We start from the raw sequence: 21,708 nt of genomic DNA on the forward strand, positions 1-21,708 counted from the left end.
TGTCCTGCAGGGAGGGGAGTGGTACTCCAATGATCTTCTTCGCTGTGTTCACAACACGCTGGAGTGTCTTCCTGTTTTTCTCCGTGCAGCTTCCTCCCCACACTGTGATGCAGTTGGACACGACGCTCTCTATGGTTCCTCTGTAGAATGTTGTCATGATGGGGGGTGTAGCACTTGCCTTCTTTAGTTTGCGCAGGAAGTAGAGACGCTGATGGGCCTTCTTCGCCAGTGATGTAGTGTTGGTGGTCCAAGAGAGGTCGTCGCTGATGTGCACTCCAAGGAACTTGGTGCTGCTCACTCTCTCCACAGCATCGCCGTCGATGGTCAGTGGTGGCAGTTGTTTTTGGACCCTTTGGAAGTTGACAACAATCTCCTTGGTCTTGTTGACATTCAGCAGCAGGTTGTTGTCTTTGCACCATCTGGCCAGCAGGTCTACTTCTTCTCTGTAGTGAGTCTCATCGCCCTTGGTGATGAGGCCCACCAGTGTTGTATCATCCGCAAACTTCACTAGATGGTTAGTGCTGTGGGTCGTTGTGCAGTCGTGTGTCAGCAGCGTGAACAGCAGGGGGCTGAGAACACAACCTTGCGGAGCCCCCGTGCTCAGGGTCAGGGTGCTTGAGGTGTTGTTCCCTACCCGTACTGCTTGTGGTCTTTGCATCAGGAAGTCCAGCAGCCAGTTGCAGAGGGAGGTGCTGAAACCTAGTTTGTCCAGTTTTCTGATGAGTTGTTGTGGTATTATGGTATTGAATGCTGAACTGAAGTCAATGAACAGCATTCTCACATATGAGTCTTTATTGTCCAAGTGGGTGAGGGCTGGATGGAGGGCAGAGCAAATTGCATCCTCCGTGGATCGCTTGGCTCGGTATGCGAACTGGTAGGGGTCTAGGGTGGGGGGTAGGGTGGCTTTGATGTGTGACAGGGCTAGCCGTTCGAAGCACTTCATGATTATGGGCGTCAGTGCTACAGGACGGTAGTCATTGAAGCATGATGGTGATGATTTCTTCGGCACAGGTATGATGGTAGCAGCTTTGAAAAGTGATGGGATGACTGCTTGCTCCAGAGAGATGTTAAAGATGTCTGTGAAGACATCCTTCAGCTCTTCTGCACAATCCTTCAACACTCGGCCTGGTATGTTGTCTGGGCCAGCTGCTTTGCGTGGGTTGATGGTGGCCAGTGTCCTCTTAACACTGGCAGAGGACAGGTAAAGGGGTTGATCATGGGGGGGAGGGGGAGTTTTCTGTGGGTGAGTGTCATTTTGTGCTTCAAAGCGGGCAAAGAAACTGTTCAGGTCGTTTAGCAGAGAGGTGTTGTTGTCACAGCTTCGTGGTGCAGGCTTATAGTCCGTGATGGCCTGTATGCCCTGCCACAGGCTCTGTGCATCTCTGCTGTCTTTGAAGTGTGTTGTTATTTTGTCTGAGTATTCCTTTTTTGCTTTCCTGATGTTCCTTGTCTAAACATAGCCTGCAATGTCATGAACAACACCTGAAATGCTGGTGTTTGGTTCTTTATTCATTTCAGAGACAATGGGACTCAAAAATATGGCATCATACAAATCACCTAGTAATAATATGGTGATACCATAGTAATATCACATGACAGCATGTCTATCGGAATATGTGAAGGATGGAGATGGTCCATGAGGATGGAGGAAGTTCAGTTTCACCTCTCCAGTGCTCGGCATACATTCCTCAACACATGCTAGCCACTAGTTGCCATCATATACAGCTACAACATACCCTTTGATGCTTGAATATTTTAAAAAAAAAACATTTACTGAGCTTATTCTTTCAACCCTGCCTTCTCTGAATGCTTAAAATGGTCTAGCTTCCACTGTGTCCATTGACAATGGGCAGAAGCCGTGTAGTTTTTGAGTACCTGGAATAGGGACCGACAAGGGTGCAGGGCCCACCGGGAAAATGCCCGTTATGCCAGATGGCCAGTCCAGCCATGTCCTGACACTACTCTATTACTACTTCATTACAACTCATTTCAACCTTTATGTCCCATTATCTTTGAAATGAATAAAGAACCAAACACCCCATTTCCAAGTGTTGTTTATGACCTTAAAGGCTATGTTTAGACAAGAAACCAGCCTTTTTGATATTCAATTTTTAATTTTTCAATGTATCATAATTCATATTCTGAAGGTTGTTGTATTCCATGTTGTTTGAGTAATTTGCAGAGCCAGAAAAGAGCTTTCAAACAATACCTCAGACATCCTTTTGTGACCTACACTGACTGATATAATCAAGGCTGAATGCATAGTGTCCTACTCTCACATGTAAACCTTTGCTAGTCTGTTTCTCCCTTAATATTGGTGTCAGACTCACAAAAATGCAGTTCTGGGGTGCTACCTACTAAACAGGCACAGCAAGTATGATTGAAATCTGTGTCAGCCAGGTCCCAAAGTGTCTGATTTCACGTGAAATGACCCTCCACAATACACCATGATATTGACAACTGAACAGTTAAACTGGATTAAAGCTTTATTTATCTCAGTCCTTCAGCTGACTGCTAACATATGAAACACTGTATTCCTACATGACAATAAATACCTTGTAGCAGTGGTGTAGTCTACGTAGAACGCGGGTATATGGAGTATACCCACTTCTAAATTTCAGGGATTTCAGTATACCCACTTCAAATTGATTGATCCATTGTTTTGAATAGCACAAATACATACAGTATACCCACTTCAAAAAAACGCTCAAATATACAGTATACCCACCCCAAAAGTAGACTACACCACTGCCTTGTAGCATTGTATTCAAATCACATTGAAGTCATTGAACATGTCTTTGAACTGTATACAATACCAGCAATTATAGGGTAAGAAGACATTCTATTGAGTGAAAATATTTTCATGATGAACAAGGATCACTTACATATAAAAGAAAAAAATATGTTTGACAAAATGGAAAAATATGACAGCTATTTGGAATCATAGTAGGCCTATATTGAAAATATTTCAGTATTTCAGCCCTCATAAACTATAAAGCATTTATGTTTAGCAGATCACTTTTCCACTGTCAATGAACTGATTAAATGTTGCAGCCTACCAGTGTTATCCATGTTAGGAGTAATATGAAAAAATACACACAGTACATGCATCCACCACCTGCTCAATTTACAAACACCACCACCACCTAGTGTACATTCTAAAGTCAAGTCTAGCAGAAAATACTCAATGAAGTTCATAATGAAGAACTTGTTTTAAACACAATGCCCAGAATCATCTTGAGTTTTAAAAAGTGTGTCAATACTATATGGATGTAATGTTATACATGCAAATAGTCTTTTGAACTTTTACTCACCTAATGACCTGATGGCTTTCCCACCTCACAATGTGAAGTAATTGGTCATGTTACCTAATTGGTCGCTTTCTTTATGTAGGCTAAGTGTGAGTGTTTGTATTCTTAAGTTATTCAGAAGACGGACTGACTGACCAAAACGTCAGCTTTCAAAATAAAAGGTCTGGTTTGACGGTAATTGTAGCAGTGTTGTGCTTTTCACAACCTTTTCCACATCCCAAAAGTGCAGAACACACACTTGTCTGTCACCTGTCTTGTCTGACATATGCCACCTTCCCCCGAGTTTTACTCAGAGACAAACTGACTTCCCCATGATGCATAGCAGTGGAATGAGAGAGGTGCAGTTCAAGTTCAGCATTCCATTCTGACAGCTCAACTGTCTACAGGCTAACTATAATTATAATTGGAGTTATAATAATAAAAGCCCTGCCTCCTGGTCCATATACACATTTACTTTTGTGGATGTATATATAAATGTTCGATTGCATAGATTAAATGATCACGAGAAAAAAAAAGAAAATCAATATCGATCAATATGGCAAAAATGCATCATGGTCATATATAATTATGTTTTGCCATGTTGCCCAGCCTTAATGTGAGGTGATGAGATGTGAGATGATGTATACACTACTAGGGATGGGATATCGGTATCGGTGTATGGGTATCGGGTTCAGATATCAACATATTTCCGAGATCGGATCGGATCGGAATTTTCCCAAAATATCGGAATTTTCCTGATACAGACATTGAGTCAGGTGCAATGTTAATTTGAAATCATAACACTTGCATATTAGTTTTCAGGATGGGATTGTTACTTTTTGCTTATTAATTGTTTTCCTGTTCCTCTGACCAAATAGTCTGCTTGGGCCTACCTCAAGTTGAAACCCATGCATATATGTGATTTTGATATTGGATCAAAGTAGTATCGGTATCGGCAGATATCCAAATTTAGATATCGGGATTGGATCGGAAGTGAAAAAATGTGTATCGGTGCATCCCTATACACTACAGTATAATGAAACACATGGATCCACAGAGGCCAGATGTGCTACATACGTATGAGTCACAAGAGCTTCACTGATGATCCATCTCCCAACCCAAACCCAGGGTAGAGTGTGTGAGAGAATGTGGTCTGGACTTTGTGCAGGAGTGTCATCATGGTGTCAGAGATGCTGTAGAAGGCCAGAGTCCCTGCCCTGTGGTCCACATACACTCCTACTCTGGAGCTGGCCACTAGAGGGAGGTCAGTGTCTTTGCCATTTTGGCAGAAAAATGTCCTTCTAGGCTCTACAGTAAGCCTCCAGGACTGATTATTGAATCCAAACCAGCAGGGTTTTTTATTTCCTTTCCTGCTGATGGTTTTATATGCCACAGCTATATTAACCCCTCCTCACCACTCCACTCAACTTCCCAGTAACAACGCCCAGTCACACCCTCTCTACACAACACCTGCTTCCACCTGTCATCAAATCTCTCTGGATGACCTGGATATGACTGGGGGGCCTCATCTCTCCTCTTCACCCTCCTGTTCCCCTCAGACAGACGGAGCCTTCTGTTTGCAGTGTTTGGACCCAGGGTGAAATTGCAGTAATCTAATAGAAGAGAGAAAATATATATTGTGGATCTGACGAAAGTTATATGTACAGATCAGGTTTGAGTGTGTGTGTGTGTGTGTGTGTGTGTGTGTGTGTGTGTGTGTGTGTGTGTGTGTGTGTGTGTGTGTGTGTGTGTGTGTGTGTGTGTGTGTGTGTGTGTGTGTGTGTGTGTGTGTGTGTGTGTGTGTGTGTGTGTGTGATTCCTTACACTGCAAGAAGTCCTCTCTGGTCACTGGTTCAGTAACAACAGCCTGTACTCCAGACACTGCAACAGAAAGTACGACTTTAGCAGCCACTATAACCAGAGATTCTAGTATTCTAGTATAGCAGCCACTATAACCAGAGATTCTAGTATTATCTACTCTCTCTGCTATAACTACTGTAACAGTAATTCTGCATCCAATAATATTTCTATGTGTGTTCTATTTTTCCATGATATTTGTAATTATTTTTGTTTTGTTATTTATGTTCACAATGTGGTGTTGTATTGTTCTGCTACGGTTGTACTATTATTGATTAGGGTTCCCTTTTGGAATGTTAAGGAGGGGGGGACGTTTAGAAAGGGGGACCTGCCGGAACCGGCAAGTCAGTTTACCTCAGGATTTGTTTTGAGATGTAAGTTGTGGTCAGCCGAAAATAAAGAATCAACTCGAACTGTAACCCGTGTCTCCTCGCCTCGTCTGAACTGGAGTGTCTTGTGGTTGGTAACCAACTTTTAAGGGTTACAGACTGGTGGCAGCGGTGTTTTTTTTCGTTGTTATTCGTTGTTTTGATATTATTTTTTTTCGGTTGACCAGTGGGCTAGTTACAGCGGCTAGCTGAGTGGAACGTTGGACTTTGCTAATCGTTAAAACTCAGTGAATGTTTTTGTACATCGGGCGGCAAACAGAAAATGAGCTCCGATGAGGAAAATCCGCCGTCTCTCCCTCAACTTTTTCTCTCATCTGAATCCGGGGGCAGCGGGGACACCGTTGAGGCTCAACGGGATGGATCTGCCGTACAGCCTGTACGATCTACTGCTGGGGACCAGCATACATCCAGGGTGATTCACTACAAGGTGGACTTGCCTCCATGTTTCCATGGTGATGGTAAAGACAAGGAAAGTTTTTCTCTGTGGAAGGCAAGGCTGGAGCTCGCGGTGCGAGCGTGCCCGGCTTCTCAGCAGCAGGATTTAGCCCCCCCATACTCAAATAGCGGCCCGCGGGCCACTTGTGGCCCGCGGGGCATCTATTTGTGGCCCTCGAATAATTTTGAAAAATTAAAAAAAAAAAAAAAAAAATTTTTTTTTTTTTTGGTCCGATCGCGCTGCCGGCTCTTATTTTGAAATCGCGCCACAGACGCTAGGAAGATGCGTGCCGTGTCTCCGCCCCCTCAATCAGTTTCTCCCTGTAGGCTCCAAACAGAAGTGACTATGAGGGTGGCAGAGGCTGTTGTGAGGTAGACTACTGAAGGGAAGGACGGTAGAACTTGTAAATAAATTATTTACAAAGTTCTCTTTGCCTCGTTTTTGAAAGTAATGGTCCACATTTCATTGCATACAGTGTGTTAGGACTTCGAATTGGTTTAGCACTAGCTCTGTAGCTAGTTGCTAACACAAATGAAGGCAAATTGTGTTTGAGCTGTGCTGGCAGCTAACTAGGGGTAGCCTACTTAAAAACGAAATTGCTTGATAAACTTTGGGTCCATTATTGCATCTGATTCTCATTATGCATGTGAGAGCTGCATAAACAAAGTCATAATAAGCAACATTTGTTTGAAAAGTGTTATCTTCAGGCTTATTGGTTTTCTCACTAAGAAATAAATGTTTATGAATGTAGTCTGCAAATATAGGCTAATCTTATGTCATTTAAAAAAGATAATCTTATGTCATTAAAAAAAAAATACTGAAGGGTGGGTGGCAATGACAGCAAGGCAGGCACCTCACCCCACAGTGCTCTAGAAAAATGCAGGCCCTTTATGAGAGAAATGTTCTCCCATCCTGTCACTGGAAACTAAATATCTGCTGTGGGTGTGAGTGCGTGTGTTTTGTGATTACAAAGGCCTTATCATTTTTTATTTTTTTTTTAATATTTTTTTTTGGTGGGGGTCGTGTCGTGTCAGCCCGGCCCGGCCCTTTATTGGGAGGAATTTTGAAAAACTGGCCCTCGGGGACTTTTAATTGAGTACCCCTGATTTAGCCACTATCTTGCCAACTAGGCTGAGCGGCGACGCCTTGGCGTTTTGGCTTTCACTTCCACCTGCCACACAGAAGGACTATGATGCTTGCGTCTCCCGACTGACTGATGTTTTTGGCGGTAAGCAATTTTTACAACATTTCCAAACGTTTGTTAATGCCCGTCAACGTCTACCGAAAGAACCGCTAGAAGTTTTTGCCGCGGAGATCAATAGGCTGGTTTTTGAGGCTTTCCCTGGCTATGGACAGCCGGCTATAGCTATGGAACGGTTCCGCCGGTTTGTCGCTGGATTAGACCCCGTGTTGCAAGTGAAGTGCCACGAACATGGGGCCACTACACTGGAGCAGGCTCTGGATGTGGCATGTAAATGTGAGCGAGCTCAAGAGGCACTGCGACTCGCGCAGCCACAGTGTGTGGGCGTCTCTCCCCCTGCTGCCAGTTCTCCTGCCTCGTCGCAGCCTGCTGCACACCTCACAGCCATGGTGTCTTCCGGTCCAGTGTCATCAGTGGGTGTCAATTCTGACATTTTATCTGCTATCAGCCAACTCTCAGCAGAGGTCCGTACCTTGAAGCTGGCAGTCACCGACTTGAGCCACCAGAAGTCGTCACCAACCAGTCCTGGGGTGGTCAGGCCGAGCCGGCGTTCACCAGAACGGTCTTCTCACCGCCAGAGTGGGGCAGCCTTCTCTCTGCACGAGAGAGACCAGCACGAGCATCATCGCCACCGTTCTCCAGACCCCAGGGGACGACGTTACACCAGCTCTCCTCCATCTTCACCATTCTCGGGACACCGGCGCTCCTCCGGCAGCTGGGACACCTACCACCAGCAACAGGGTGCCGACTTCCGTCGCCAGGGCAGTTCATCACCTCGCCGTCTCTACAGTCAGCATGACGACTACCCCCACCGTCGCTATGGCAGCCCATCGCCACATCGTCTCTCTGGTAGTCGGGATGACTACCACCTGCAGCAGAGCCCTGCCTACAGTCGCCACAGCAGCTCCTCACCACCTCGTCCTGCATGGCTGGGGTCCTCTGGGTCAAGGGGGTCCTCACATCGCCGAAGCTACAGCCCAGCTGGTTCCGGTGGTCGAGAACCGTCCTACAATCGTCGGGAGTCATCATGGTACTCCAGGGGTCCATCACAGCGCAGAGAGCACAGCCCCGCTGGTGCCACAGCTCGTCGAGAGCCATTCCATGATCGTCACCACGTCAGCTTCACCATGGAGGGCCACGAGCTCCAGGGAAACGAATGGTAGCAGGCACCGAGGCCCAAGTGACTGCTGCTGTTCCAGGAGGGCCCGCACCACGAACTGAATTGGTAACATCTAATCACAGTTCTACTCCATTTGTTTTTGCTGTCATTGAGAACACTGCTGTTGATGTATTTATTGACACAGGTTCAGAAATATCTTTGATTAGTGAATCACTGAGAATGTCCATTCCCTCTCTCATGAGGAAACCTATGCAGAAGTCTTACATTCTAGCTAAATCTGTCACTGGTGAACATCTTGATACTCTGGGGATGCTTACCATTTCCATCAGACTAGGTCAGGAGGTTTTTAACCATAGTGTTCATGTTGTTAGGAATTCTTCTCAGGCTGCTATACTGGGGTGGGATTTCCTGTGTCAACACCATGCCATTGTGAATCTGCAAGACAATAGCTTGGCCTTCTGGGGTTGGTCAGTACCATTTTTACATGCATCTCAAAAGGCCCCACTGAAATGTAGTGCAATTACACTAGCCCCCTTCACTGTACCTGCCATGTCTGAAATGAATGTTTTGACAAAAATTCAGCCATCTGTAGGCGAACCGGAGCTTGTGTGTAACTACACAGGGGTGTTAGAGCCGGATACCGTTACATGCCCAGGTCTCTTTGTAGCCCGCACCGTTACCCCAGTTACAAAAGGTGTAGCTTGGATCCGAGTCATGAACCCAACACAGGATGACTGTCCTGTACCTGGTAGCACCCGACTCGTTGAGCAGAAGGGGGAAGAATTCTCCTTGATTAAAGCTACTGTAGCTCAGGTACAGTCCCAAATTGAGCAACAATCACCTCCACTGCCAGTTAAACTCAACCACTCAGCTCTGAACAGCGAGCAATTACAACAGTTAAAGGATCTGCTGAGCCAGTACTCAGATGTATTTAGTTCGCATGAGCATGATTTTGGCCGTACCGACCGTGTTCGTCATAGCATACGCACAGGTGATGCGCCACCTATACGACAGAGAGCGTACCGAGCCTCTGCGCATGTGAGATCTGAAATTGACCGACAAGTCCAAAACCTTCTGTCGCAAGACATTATCGAGGAGAGTTGCAGTCCTTGGGCTTCGCCGGTGGTGTTGGTCCGAAAGAAGGACGGCACATACCGCTTCTGTATCGATTTCCGTAAACTGAACTCAGTCACCGTTAAAGACTCGTACCCGTTGCCACGTCCTGCGGACGCCCTTGATAGCTTGTCTGGCGCGTGCTGGTTCAGTAGCATCGATTTAGTCAGTGGTTATTGGCAGGTGGAGCTTGAGGAACGTGACAGGGAGAAAACTGCTTTCAATACAGGCAGTGCGTTGTATCAATTCAAGGTCATGCCCATGGGTCTTACAAATGCTCCCCCTACGTTCCAAAGGCTCATGGAGCTCGTTCTCAGAGGATTGCACTGGAAAACATGTCTTATTTATTTAGATGATGTTCTCGTATTTAGTCGAACATTCGCTGAGCACTTGGGTAGTTTGGAGGAGGTTTTCAACCGTTTCCGTGCCGCAGGGCTCAAATTAAACCCCCACAAATGCCACCTGGCTTGCAAGGAAGTTTCGTTCCTCGGGCATATCGTGTCCAGTGAGGGCCTGCAACCAGACGCCAAAAATCTTGACAAGGTTCGTAACTGGCCTACCCCACGGACCACCACCGAGGTGCGTGCATTCGTAGGGCTTTGTTCGTACTACCGCCGCTTTGTTAAAGGCTTTTCAGACCTAGCTGCCCCTCTCCATGCTCTTACTCAGAAGGGTGTTGTGTTTCGTTGGTCCACTCAGTGTGAAGATGCCTTCCAATCTCTCAAACATGCCTTAACAAGCCCTCCGGTCGTTGCTCACCCAGTATTCACACAACCTTTCCTACTATACACTGACGCTTCTCAGGACGGTATAGGCGCTGTATTGGCCCAACGGCAGGATAGGAAAGAACGCGTGGTCGCCTACGCCAGTCACACACTATCGTCCTCGGAAAGGAAATGGTCTACGTACGACCGAGAGTATTGGGCTATAGTTTGGGCGGTTCGCCACTTCAAACACTTTTTGTCTGGTACTTCGTTCACCATCGTCACCGATCATAAACCCCTTTTGAATCTGAGGAAAGCCACCGTCGATAATGACCCCACAGGCCGTCGTGCGCGCTGGCTGCTCGAGCTGGATGTGTATGATTTCTCTGTCATACACCGGGAGGGGAGACAGCATGCTAATGTTGACTCGTTGTCTAGAAGGCCTGGGTCACCTGACAAAAGCACTACCGTGGTTCAGTGTGTCCTGGGTAGTGGTGCGTCGCCGATTTCTGTCCCTACTCTGACGGAACAGCAGAGTGTCGTACCCCCTAGCCTGCCTGACACTCAGGCTACCCTGGCCATTGACATAGGAGAGCTGAAAGCCCGACAACAAGCTGATGTTAATCTATGCACCACTCTGTCATGGTTACAGGGGGATAGACAGAGGCCACCCTTAGGTCGGCTCAGGCGATCATCCCCTCTCCTGCGGAAGTTGTGGCACGAATTTCCCAAACTCGTGGTCCATAATGGCGTCCTGTGTCGGACGGTAAAGTTAACTCCCCACTCGCCAGTCTCATACCAAGTCGTGCTCCCAGAAGTCCTCGTCCCCATAGCCTTAGAGTGGCTGCATGGTGACCAGTTTAGTGGACACTTGGGGGCAGAACGTACCTTTTTGCGAGCCACACAGATTTGTTACTGGCCTTACATGTCAAGGGACATTAACAAATTTTGTACAGACTGTTTGTCTTGTCAAACCCGCAGCTCGCCCTCACCACACGAGAAGGCTCCCTTGCAATCTATACATGCAGAAAGACCATTCCAGAAAATAGCAGCTGACATCACCGAGCTGCCAGTGACGACACAAGGTAATAAGTATGTCCTAGCAGTCGTAGACTTTTTCACCCGCTTCGCTAATTTATATCCTATGAAGGATCAGCGCGCGTCTACAGTCGCTCAGTGCATTTTTGAGCATTAGATTCGCCAACACGGTGTGCCTGAGTCTATACTTACCGACCAAGGCAGACAGTTTGAGTCTGACCTTATAAAACATCTTTGTGCGTCGTTAGGCATTGTAAAGATCAGGACTTCACCGTATCATGCGCAAACCGACGGTATGGTTGAAAGATTTAACAGGACACTGAAGGACCAGCTGGCGAAATATATACACCAACGTGGGGGCGAATGGGATACATACTTACCACAGGTAGAGCTCGCTTACAACTCGAGTGTGCACTCCAGCACCGGTTACTCGCCGTTCTTCCTTGCACACGGCAGGGAACCACATTTACCTGTTCATGTGTCATTAAACTGGAACCCTGCTCTGTCAGCATCAGCTCCGAGTACCCCAGGAGCATATGCTCAAGATCTCTGCATGCGTCTCTCCAATGTTTTTAGTGATGCCACAGATAAATCTATGGCTGCTAAATTGAAGCAGAAAGGGCAGTACGATAGACGAGTGTCGTTTCATCCTCACCAAGAGGGGGACTTGGTTCTCTTGGATGACCCTGCTCAAAAACACAACAAATTAGCTCCAAGATGGAAGGGCCCATACCAAATCTTAAGGCGTTTTGACAAAGGAGACGATCCCGGGGTGACTTATGAGATAACTGACCCAAAACACCCTCAGTCACGCAGGTGGGTGGTGCACCACAACCGTCTCAAGTCATTTAGTGGTATCCTCAGAGATCCTGTATCTGAACCTACTGGTCCTGCCCTATCTGAGCCACTTGCACACCCTATGGAAGTAGCTCTGCCCTCCTCTACTTTAACTGCCTTATCAGGGTCCTTGCCATTTCAGCCACCAACTCCACCTTACGTGCCTGTTCAGCCTGTTGCTCAGGCTGGCCTGCCTGAGGTTGTCATACAACCGAGCCCTCCGGCTTCTACGCCATCAACCCCTCACCCTACTCCTCCGCCCAGCCCCTCTCGATCTCCCGTAAGGCCAGTTACGCAGCCGGGAGAGTCGTCTTCCCTCGTTCCTCCTCTTCAAACTACTCGAAGTGGGCGCGTGGTTAAGCCCCCTGTGAGGCTTGGGACGTTTATGTCCTAGTTGACAAAACACCTTTACACACACACACACACACACACACACACACACACACACACACATACAAAAAATGCACGCATACGCGCACACACACACACACACACACAGCCACACACCCACCCACTAAATCCTACACATGCAGACACACATGCACACGCCACCACACCTGACACACACTCCCACACACCATGGCAGGTACAGTTCTCCCTGGGCAGGGTTACTGGTATTAGACACCTGTGGTGGTATCCTGTATTGGTGTTCTTTGTTTTGTTTGTTTGGTTGTTGTTGTTGTTTGTTGAGCAATGTCAATGTCTTGCATATTTAAAAAAAAAAAAAAAAAAAAAAAAACACGAGTTGCTTCCTAGCCAACGCCTTGGTTCTTCTGTTTCAAAAAAAAACAAAAAAAACAAGGCATGGCAACATGATTGTTTATTCTGTATGAGCCGGACATTGGGGTTGTTCAGGTTATATGGATGGCTGGACTGTGTATGGTCTGAAACGGGGACGTTTCTTCTGGTAGGAGGGGAGGACTGTAACAGTACAATTCTGCATCCAATAATATTTCTATGTGTGTTCTATTTTTCCATGATATTTGTAATTATTTTTGTTTTGTTATTTATGTTCACAATGTGGTGTTGTATTGTTCTGCTACGGTTGTACTATTATTGATTAGGGTTCCCTTTTGGAATGTTAAGGAGGGGGGACGTTTAGAAAGGGGGACCTGCCGGAACCGGCAAGTCAGTTTACCTCAGGATTTGTTTTGAGATGTAAGTTGTGGTCAGCCGAAAATAAAGAATCAACTCGAACTGTAACCCGTGTCTCCTCGCCTCGTCTGAACTGGAGTGTCTTATGGTTGGTAACCAACTTTTAAGGGTTACACTACTAATGATCATCATTAAATATCACAGTAATCACAATTAAATTAAGAAGGACTCACTATGACTTCTCAGCTTCAAAAATCTTTTTGGACATCTACATCCCACATCTACATCAGGGCAATAGCTGTGTGTTCAGAATATTATTATTGTTATTATTATTATTATATATATTATATATATTATATTATATTATATATATATATATATATATATATATATATATATATATATATATATATATATATATATATATATATATATATATATATAAACTTTATTACAGGCTCAGGGCCCAATAGGCAGACACACAACATATACATAGAAATAGAATGTGCAGGAAAAAGAATAAATAATAATAATAATAATTAAAAAAACAGCAGTGATGCCAAAGCATATACAAACTATGTCATGACGGTCTTAAAAGGCAGTCATACCAATGTTTCCACATATATGATTGGTATCGGACAGAGCTATATTTGGCACTTGTGAGCATCATTATAATGCAGTTTTCAGACTTATCCAAACGGCACATGAACTTAAACATTAGGTTCCTCAGGAGAGCCTGTATTATTATTGTTATTATTATTATTATTAACAACAACAACAACAACAACAACACAAGCAATGATAATACTAATAATAATAATACTAATACTAATAATAATAATTAAATCTGCAGTTTTCTCAGCAATTTGAATTAGTGGGCTATTGGAGTACATGTATAGCACATGCATCACAGTGCTTACTGTATCTGCCAAATTTGCATGGTACTCAAACTAGGTTTTGACAACATAAAGAAATCTGTGGGAAAATCTGAAATTTAGTCTGGCTTTCTTATGCTTATTCTCCATCTGTGACTTGTCAGACATGGAGAGGTAAATCTGGGAAGTTAAACAGATGATTTCAACAACATCAGACTGAATCAATGACAAAGTCCAACCTGCTGCAGATACTGTGAGTACTTCCTGCTTGAAGATAGAGCCTAATTTCTCCTCCAGCTGCGTCTTCAGTGCAGAGACAGATGTTTTCACCGACTCAAAGGAAAGGTTGGAGTTGACAGTCAGGCTGGTTGGAATTGTACTGTCAGGAATATCAGAGATGGACCCTACATTCTGTATAGAAAACACACACACACACACCGATTGAAAATCATTGTGATTACAGATGCAGTCTATGACTATACTGTATGTACAGACTTTGTAGTACATGCAGTATATAGCCATAGACTGCAAAACCCAGCATGACTAAATGACATAATATCTCAACTCTTTCACAATTGAACAGTCACCTTGAGGAAATGGATGGGGTCCTGTGTGTGTGAAAGCTGCTCCATCTCAGCAACTCTCTTCTTCAGCTCAGAGATCTCCTGCTCCAGCTGTTTCAGAAGTCCTTCAGCTCGACTCACCTCAGCCTTCTTCTGATCTCTGATCAGCTCTGTCACCTCAGAACGCCTTCTCTCAACAGAGCGAATGATGTCATCAAACATCTGGTCACTGTGTTCCACTGCAGACTGTGCTGAGTTCTACCCCAAGGCAGAGGAGAGAGATTTCAGAAAACAACATCTGTTACATTTAGACCCATGTATGCATATGTACCACATCTGTTTACTACATGTACCATAATACAATAATGTGGACCAAAATTGAATAGCCGGTCTGACAGCACCCTGAAATGGTTGATAGCTTCAACAACAACTTAAGAGGAATTCTAGATAACATAGCTCCAATTAGAACGACGACAAGGACCAGAGCTAGGTATTCACCTTGGATGAATGACTCACTTAGAGCCTTAAAAAGAAAATGCAGAGTAACCGAGCGTCTTTGGAGGAAAACTAAATTAGAAGTCCATAGACAATCCCTTAGGGATGAGATCTCCTCCTACAATAATGCGGTACGCTCAGAGAGAAAAGCATATTTTTCCAAAATCATAACAGACAACCAGCATAATGCGAAAGTTCTTTTTTCCACTATTGACCACCTGCTTAATCCAACACATAGCAATAACAACCTAAATGCAGCATCACATGCCAAGTGCGAGGAATTTGCTAGATTTTTTAATAAAAAGATTGCCGACATTAGAGAAGGCATCCAAGGTGGAAACGCAGCAATCTCTGTCGCCCACTCAGGCTATACACCGAGGGGAGGGTTAAACCCCCCTAGGAGACCTGAGAGCTTCCAAAAGTTTTGTCCAATTACAGAGGACGACCTCTGTAAAATAGTCAGGGAAAGTAAGCAGTCTACCTGCAGCCTTGACGCGATCCCCACACATCTGCTAAAAAACATACTTGGTTGCTTAGCAGCACCTTTACTGCAAATTGTTAACACCTCTATGCTTACAGGCATTTTTCCAAGCTCATTCAAAACAGCCATGGTAAAGCCACTCCTAAAAAAGACAAATTTAGATCAGAATTCTTTAAACAACTACAGACCTATATCAAACCTCCCCTTTATAAGCAAGGTACTAGAAAAAGTTGTATTTAAACAGCTTAATCAACATCTGGCTGGGAATGATATCTTGGAAAAATTCCAATCAGGCTTTAGAGCCAACCATAGCACCGAAACAGCACTAACCAAAATAATAAGTGATCTTAGGCTCAGCACTGCCGCAAACAAAGTTTCAGCACTTATCCTCCTCGACCTCAGTGCCGCCTTTGACACGATAGACCACAACATACTAATTGACCGCCTTGAATCTTGGGTAGGCTTGTCCGGTCACGTCTTAGAGTGGTTCAAAACATATATTACAGGAAGGCAGTTTTTTGTCACCATCGGAGAACACGTCTCCAACAAGTATGATGTGCCTTTTGGAGTTGCTCAGGGTAGTTGCTTGGGCCCTCTCCTCTTCTCTCTCTATATGTTGCCCCTGGGCTCCATCATCAGAGAGCACAATGTTGATTTTCATAGCTATGCCGATGACACTCAACTATATATCTCTGTCGAGCCTAGCCAAACCACTGCCATTCATGCCTTGACTAAATGCATGTCTGCCATCACAGATTGGATGAACAGTAACTTCCTAAAATTAAATGAGGATAAAACTGAAGTGTTGCTCATTGGGCCTAAGGAAAAACGTGCAAAACTCCACTCAAGCCTAGGTGACCTAAGCATACACATTAAAGATAAGGTTACTAGCCTAGGTGTGGTCATAGATTCGGATTTGAGCTTTGAGCCTCACATCAACAAGATAACAAAATCTGCTTTTTTCCATCTTAGAAATGTTAACAAAGTGCGCGGCTTGGCCCCCCAACAAGACGCTGAGAAACTTATTCATGCCTTTGTCACCAGTAGGATAGACTACTGCAATGCTCTCTTCTCTGGTCTCCCAAAAAAATTAATTGACAAATTGCAACTCATTCAAAATTCTGCGGCAAGAATCCTAACAAGAACCAGAATGAGAGAGCACATCTCTCCTGTCTTGGCAGACCTGCACTGGTTACCTGTCTCTTACAGAATCGACTTTAAGATTCTGCTCACAGTATTTAAAGCATTAAATGGACTTGCCCCTAGCTATATCTCAGACATGCTCTCTTTTTATGCCCCTGCTCGAGCTCTCAGGTCCACTGATGCCAAGCTGCTAAGGACCCCCCACCCCCCGCAGAAGAAGATCGGCGACGCCGCGTTTGCCTGCTATGCGCCCAAGAGATGGAACGCCCTCCCCATCGAGATTCGATCAACCACCTCCGTCGACTCCTTTAAGAAGCAGCTGAAGACCCACCTCTTCATCCTTGCCAACTCCTAGCTGCCAAGGCGTCATAGTGTCCCAGCTGCCGCAGCGCCCTTACTACTCGCAACCAGCCCTGGCAGGGGGCTCCCCTAGGTGGCCGCTGGTCTCTGCCTGAGGTTTCTTCCTGACTATAGGGGGTCTTTTTTTTCTCAGACTTCACTGAGCTTTTTTTTCCCCCTTACAAACTATGAATCAAGCGAAAGGGAGTTTTTCCTCACCCCTGATGCCACCAGGGGCCGCACCTGAGCGCCCAATCTCTGTGTGACTATCTATGACTTATGATAGGCCCAGCCACTATGGACCTTACACATCTAAGAATCCTGGTCCTATCATACGTTGACCTTATGACTCTACATTCTCTGTCTATCTCTTCTTCCTCTGCCTTCCTGCTTTTTCTGCCTCTCCTCTATACCTCTCCTTTTAAATCTATCTCTAAAAATGTTTTTTTTTTTTTCCATTTGTTAAGCACTTTGAGTTACATGCCTTGTATGAAACAGTGCTATACAAATACAATTATTATTATTATTATTATACCTCCATGGTGCCAAAATGACAGGATTTTGGAGACCGTAGCCAGCATGAGCCTGCTAGCCTGGCGACGTCATCCTATGGACTTCCACCAAAGACTTTGGCTCCTCAAATTGTCTGGCGAAAGCCTCCTAGCTTGGTTCGCTCACTCTTCTGCCAATCAGCAAACAGTTGAGAGCGGTGACGCAGGACTCACCCGTGAAGTCTGTTACTGATTGGTTAAGGTAACACTATTCACACTTTTGTCTTGTTATTTGTATGCTTTTGCAACACTATATCGTAACAGTCATGCTAATAAAGCACAATTTGAATTTGAATTTGAATTCGGAACTCCAATGAATTTAAATGGCAGAGTAAGCTCAGACCATCTCCCACCCTCCAGGGGTGTAAATCACAGCCTCCATGACGATAAGATACGGTATGAATTTCTTAAAGCAAGGATTTGATTATTTTCAATACTTAAAGGTACACTGTGCAGGAAATCGTCAAAAAAGGTACTACACTATGCAGCTCATTGAAACTCGGTTGCCTATAGCCAAATTTGATCTTTTCATGAAAGTTCCCTAAGTAATAAACTAATATTTTCTAGTATGGCCCAAGTACAGTCATTTTTGCTGCTAAAAATGGCTATTTCTGGAAATTCAAAATGGCGGACCATGGAGAAGATCCCCCTTTTCATGTATGTAAAGTGCAATTTTTCCAGTCATAATGAATACTTAGAATTTGATGGTGGTGGTAAGTATTCATGAAAAATGTAACATTAGTGAATGGGTAGCATGAATTCTGGAAATAAACAACTAAAAATCGTACACAGTGTACCTTTAAGAATTCCCCACGATACGATGCGATTCAATTCGTTTTTTTCCAACTACTTTTCCACTACTATTATGTTATGGAGCTAAGGCATTGGACAGGGGTGATTTGATTATTTGTCGATACTTAAGAATGCCTCACAATACGATGGGATTCGATTAAATCGCTGGCGGATACATTGATGCATCGATACATTTCAATTATTACAAGTATTTACAGCCCCATGGAGATGGATTCCTCTTAGCTTTCGCCAGGCTGTTTGACGGAGTCAACAGTCGGTTTTTGCACAGGCTATGAGCCTGCCCCCAGAGTTGCTAGTTTTCAGGTTGTGTTCTTGGATCATTCCTCACCTTCAGAGTCTCAACTGCTCTCCTCAGCTCCTGAACCTCCTTCTCTCTCTTCTGGATTGTCTGCTGGCATCTCGTCTGCATCTTGAGAAAGCTTTGCTGTTTAAATAGATCATAATGTATGATCCAATATCACTCTCATTAAACTTTTTACTGCATCCTTTGCATACGCCTCATACAGTACTGCCCTACAAAGGCATAGTGCAGTAACTACCAAGCCTTGGCATTAGGTGGGATAATGTGGTTACTGCAACTTTGGCATGGCAATAACTCTAAAACAGGACACATTTTGACCATAAGGATTTGTCACAAGATAAAGGAGGCGTAATGAAGACCATTTTCAGTCTAAACAAAACAATATGTAGTGTCTGCACTTTGCCTTTGTATGGCAGGGTAGGCCCATGTAGCAAACGTGATTGCTCTGCACCACAGGGTTAGGTTTACTGTATGCATAACAAACAGTAGGCTACACCAAAATCACAAGTTAGCACCAAACAGCACATAATGGGGCAGCCGTGGCCTAGTGGGTAATGATATTCCTCCATTAAATGAGGAAAAAGCCTATGCGCTGAAGTCATAAGCAGGTTAATGTTTCACCACATTTTGTTAGCCTTGGACCTTGCGCAGTAATTTTTGGATCCTTCCACCATTAGTGGAGTGACAACGTCTTACTTAAAGTCAGTCAGATTACAGTCCGTTGTAATTCCATAATACACATAAGACTTTGTGGAGTTTCGGGTCTTACCTTTTTATTATCGGATTCTGCTGGTAAAGGAGTTGGGTAAAGTCCAATCTGTATACCGTCCATTATATTTCTGACAATATATACACTTCTATAATACACAATGCCTTTTAAATACATGTGGAGTTGCAGGTCTTACCTTTTTATTACTGCACTCTGCTGCAGCTGCGATGGTGTCATGGCCTTTATGTTGGTCCATCGTGCACAAGTAGCAGACACAACTCTGATCAGTACGACAAAAGATTTCAAGAACCTTGTTATGACGGGGGCAAATCCTTTCCTGCAGATGACCAGTGGCGTCGACTATTGAGTGGTTTCTCCCTCTGTTGAGATCGCTGTGAGCTTTAAAGTGAGTTTCACAATATGACATCAGACAATCCAGACAGGACTTCACTGCCTTGAGTTTTATCTCAAAGCAAACATCACACTCCACATCTCCATGTTCAGCAGAAACATCAGGTTGAATTGTAGTCTTCCTCATTTCTTCCACAAGTTCAGCAACAATAGTATTCTTGTTCAGGACTGGTCTTGAAGTGAACCTCTTTCTACACTGCGGACAGCTGTAGACTCCCTTCTGAGTTTCTTCCTGATCCCAACAGCCATTAATGCAGCCCGAACAGTAATTGTGTCCACAGCTGAGAGTCACTGGGTCCTTCAATAGATCCAAGCAAATAGAACACATGAAAATATCTTTTTTACTTGACATTGCTGCTGCCATTTTTCCTCAGCTGCTCACGACTACGTCCAAAACCTGTACAGCAACAATTTCCCTTCACTTTCGTTTTAGGTGAAATGCTTCCTGAAAGGCACGTCTTCAATAGTGGAGTAATGCTGCCCCCTGCTAACAGTTGATGGAACAAGTGTGCGTGTGTGAATAATGTGTGTGTGTGTGTGTGTGTGTGTGTGTGTGTGTGTGTGTGTGTGTGTGTGTGTGTGTGTGTGTGTGTGTGTGTGTGTGTGTGTGTGTGTGTGTGTGTGTGTGTGTGTGTGTGTGTGTGTGCGCGCGCGTGCACGTGCATGCGCGTCTGGACAAGGCACCTACCTCAACATTGCATCATGTCCTGTAGTAACTACTGTACGTAGACTATTAATTGATGGATTACAGCATCCATGCCACAAAATGCAAAAAGGCAAAATAAGCTTTTTTCTGCGTAGTCCTCCACAGGGTTTGGAGCAGGGTTCACGTTAGCCGGCTGTGGCCGGACATTGGCCGTTTGCATGAATGAATGACCGGCAAAATAAAATGTTCCCGGACAACATGTCCGACAAAAATGACAACAATTAATCAGTCAATAATATTAGCCCATTTTAAATAGGCCTACCGAAAGTTACAAAACACCAGTAGGCCTAATATGAAACTGAACAAAGCTGAAAATATTTGTGAATAGCCTATGTAACTTAACTTGTCATAAACAGCACGCAATATTGCTTGCGCTCTCGTCCCCACCGTCGTTGTCCCCAATCACGTTATGCTTATAATCCCTTGACTCACACTGGCTGCTGTGCTGTCGAGGAACGATTCTGGTTTTTTGTATGCTATTTTTACAAATATATCAGTGAACACAACAAAGGGCATTGCATTTGCAAAACCGTTTCATGCCCAGTTGCGAAGTCAAGCTGGGGACTCAATGGCATGCGCAGCATCGCCGCATCGAATCACTTTCACTTTTACCTATGCTGAAAAATGGTGGTGGATCTCCAAGTAGGCTACAGAGGGTGAAGTTAAACATTCCAGAGAACGATGGACTCGCGAGAAGTCCCAGTGAAAGTGCATGCAGGGCTTTATAACTGTTTTCATCACCGGCCAAAACGTGTAGCCCATAGAGCATCGTACGGAACGTGTCAATTCCATTACTTTCGAGAGCGCAGGAACACAACGCAATATAGTTCAAATTTCAGTAGCGTCGATACCATTACTGTATTACAGGCATCACCTCGTTACCCAATTTGAGTAGGGAAATGCTCTTCGGGTTTGCTGATAAAACACACTGTTTGAGTTGATAATTTAGGGATCTGCGCACAGCACGTTGGCTGGCTGTTTTTTCCTCTCTTTCAGTTCGAGCTCTCGAGTGTGTGAAAGAAAGCGCGCGTTTACTCCCCGGCCCGTGCGCACAAGCAGGGCTCTAAATTAACACCAGACAACTGACCAAATGTTAGTGAAATTTAAGTTTTGCTGGCAGAAAAGACCAATTTACTACACTTTGACCATTATGGAGTGTGTGTTTGGCTATATGTGGAAAGGTCCGTTAGATATTTCAAATGTCCGGTATTCTGCAATACAGCCGGCCACTTGTCCGGCCA

The 21,708-nt window shown here is 44.7% G+C and overlaps 1 pseudogene; it reads right to left on the minus strand.

Annotated features, from left to right (window-relative positions):
- Positions 1-2,177: 2,177 nt before the first annotated feature.
- Positions 2,178-20,152, minus strand: LOC134447923 (tripartite motif-containing protein 16-like; annotated as a pseudogene).
- Positions 20,153-21,708: the final 1,556 nt, after the last annotated feature.

Source organism: Engraulis encrasicolus, chromosome 1, assembly GCF_034702125.1.
Source record: "Engraulis encrasicolus isolate BLACKSEA-1 chromosome 1, IST_EnEncr_1.0, whole genome shotgun sequence".
Lineage (NCBI taxonomy): Eukaryota > Metazoa > Chordata > Actinopteri > Clupeiformes > Engraulidae > Engraulis > Engraulis encrasicolus.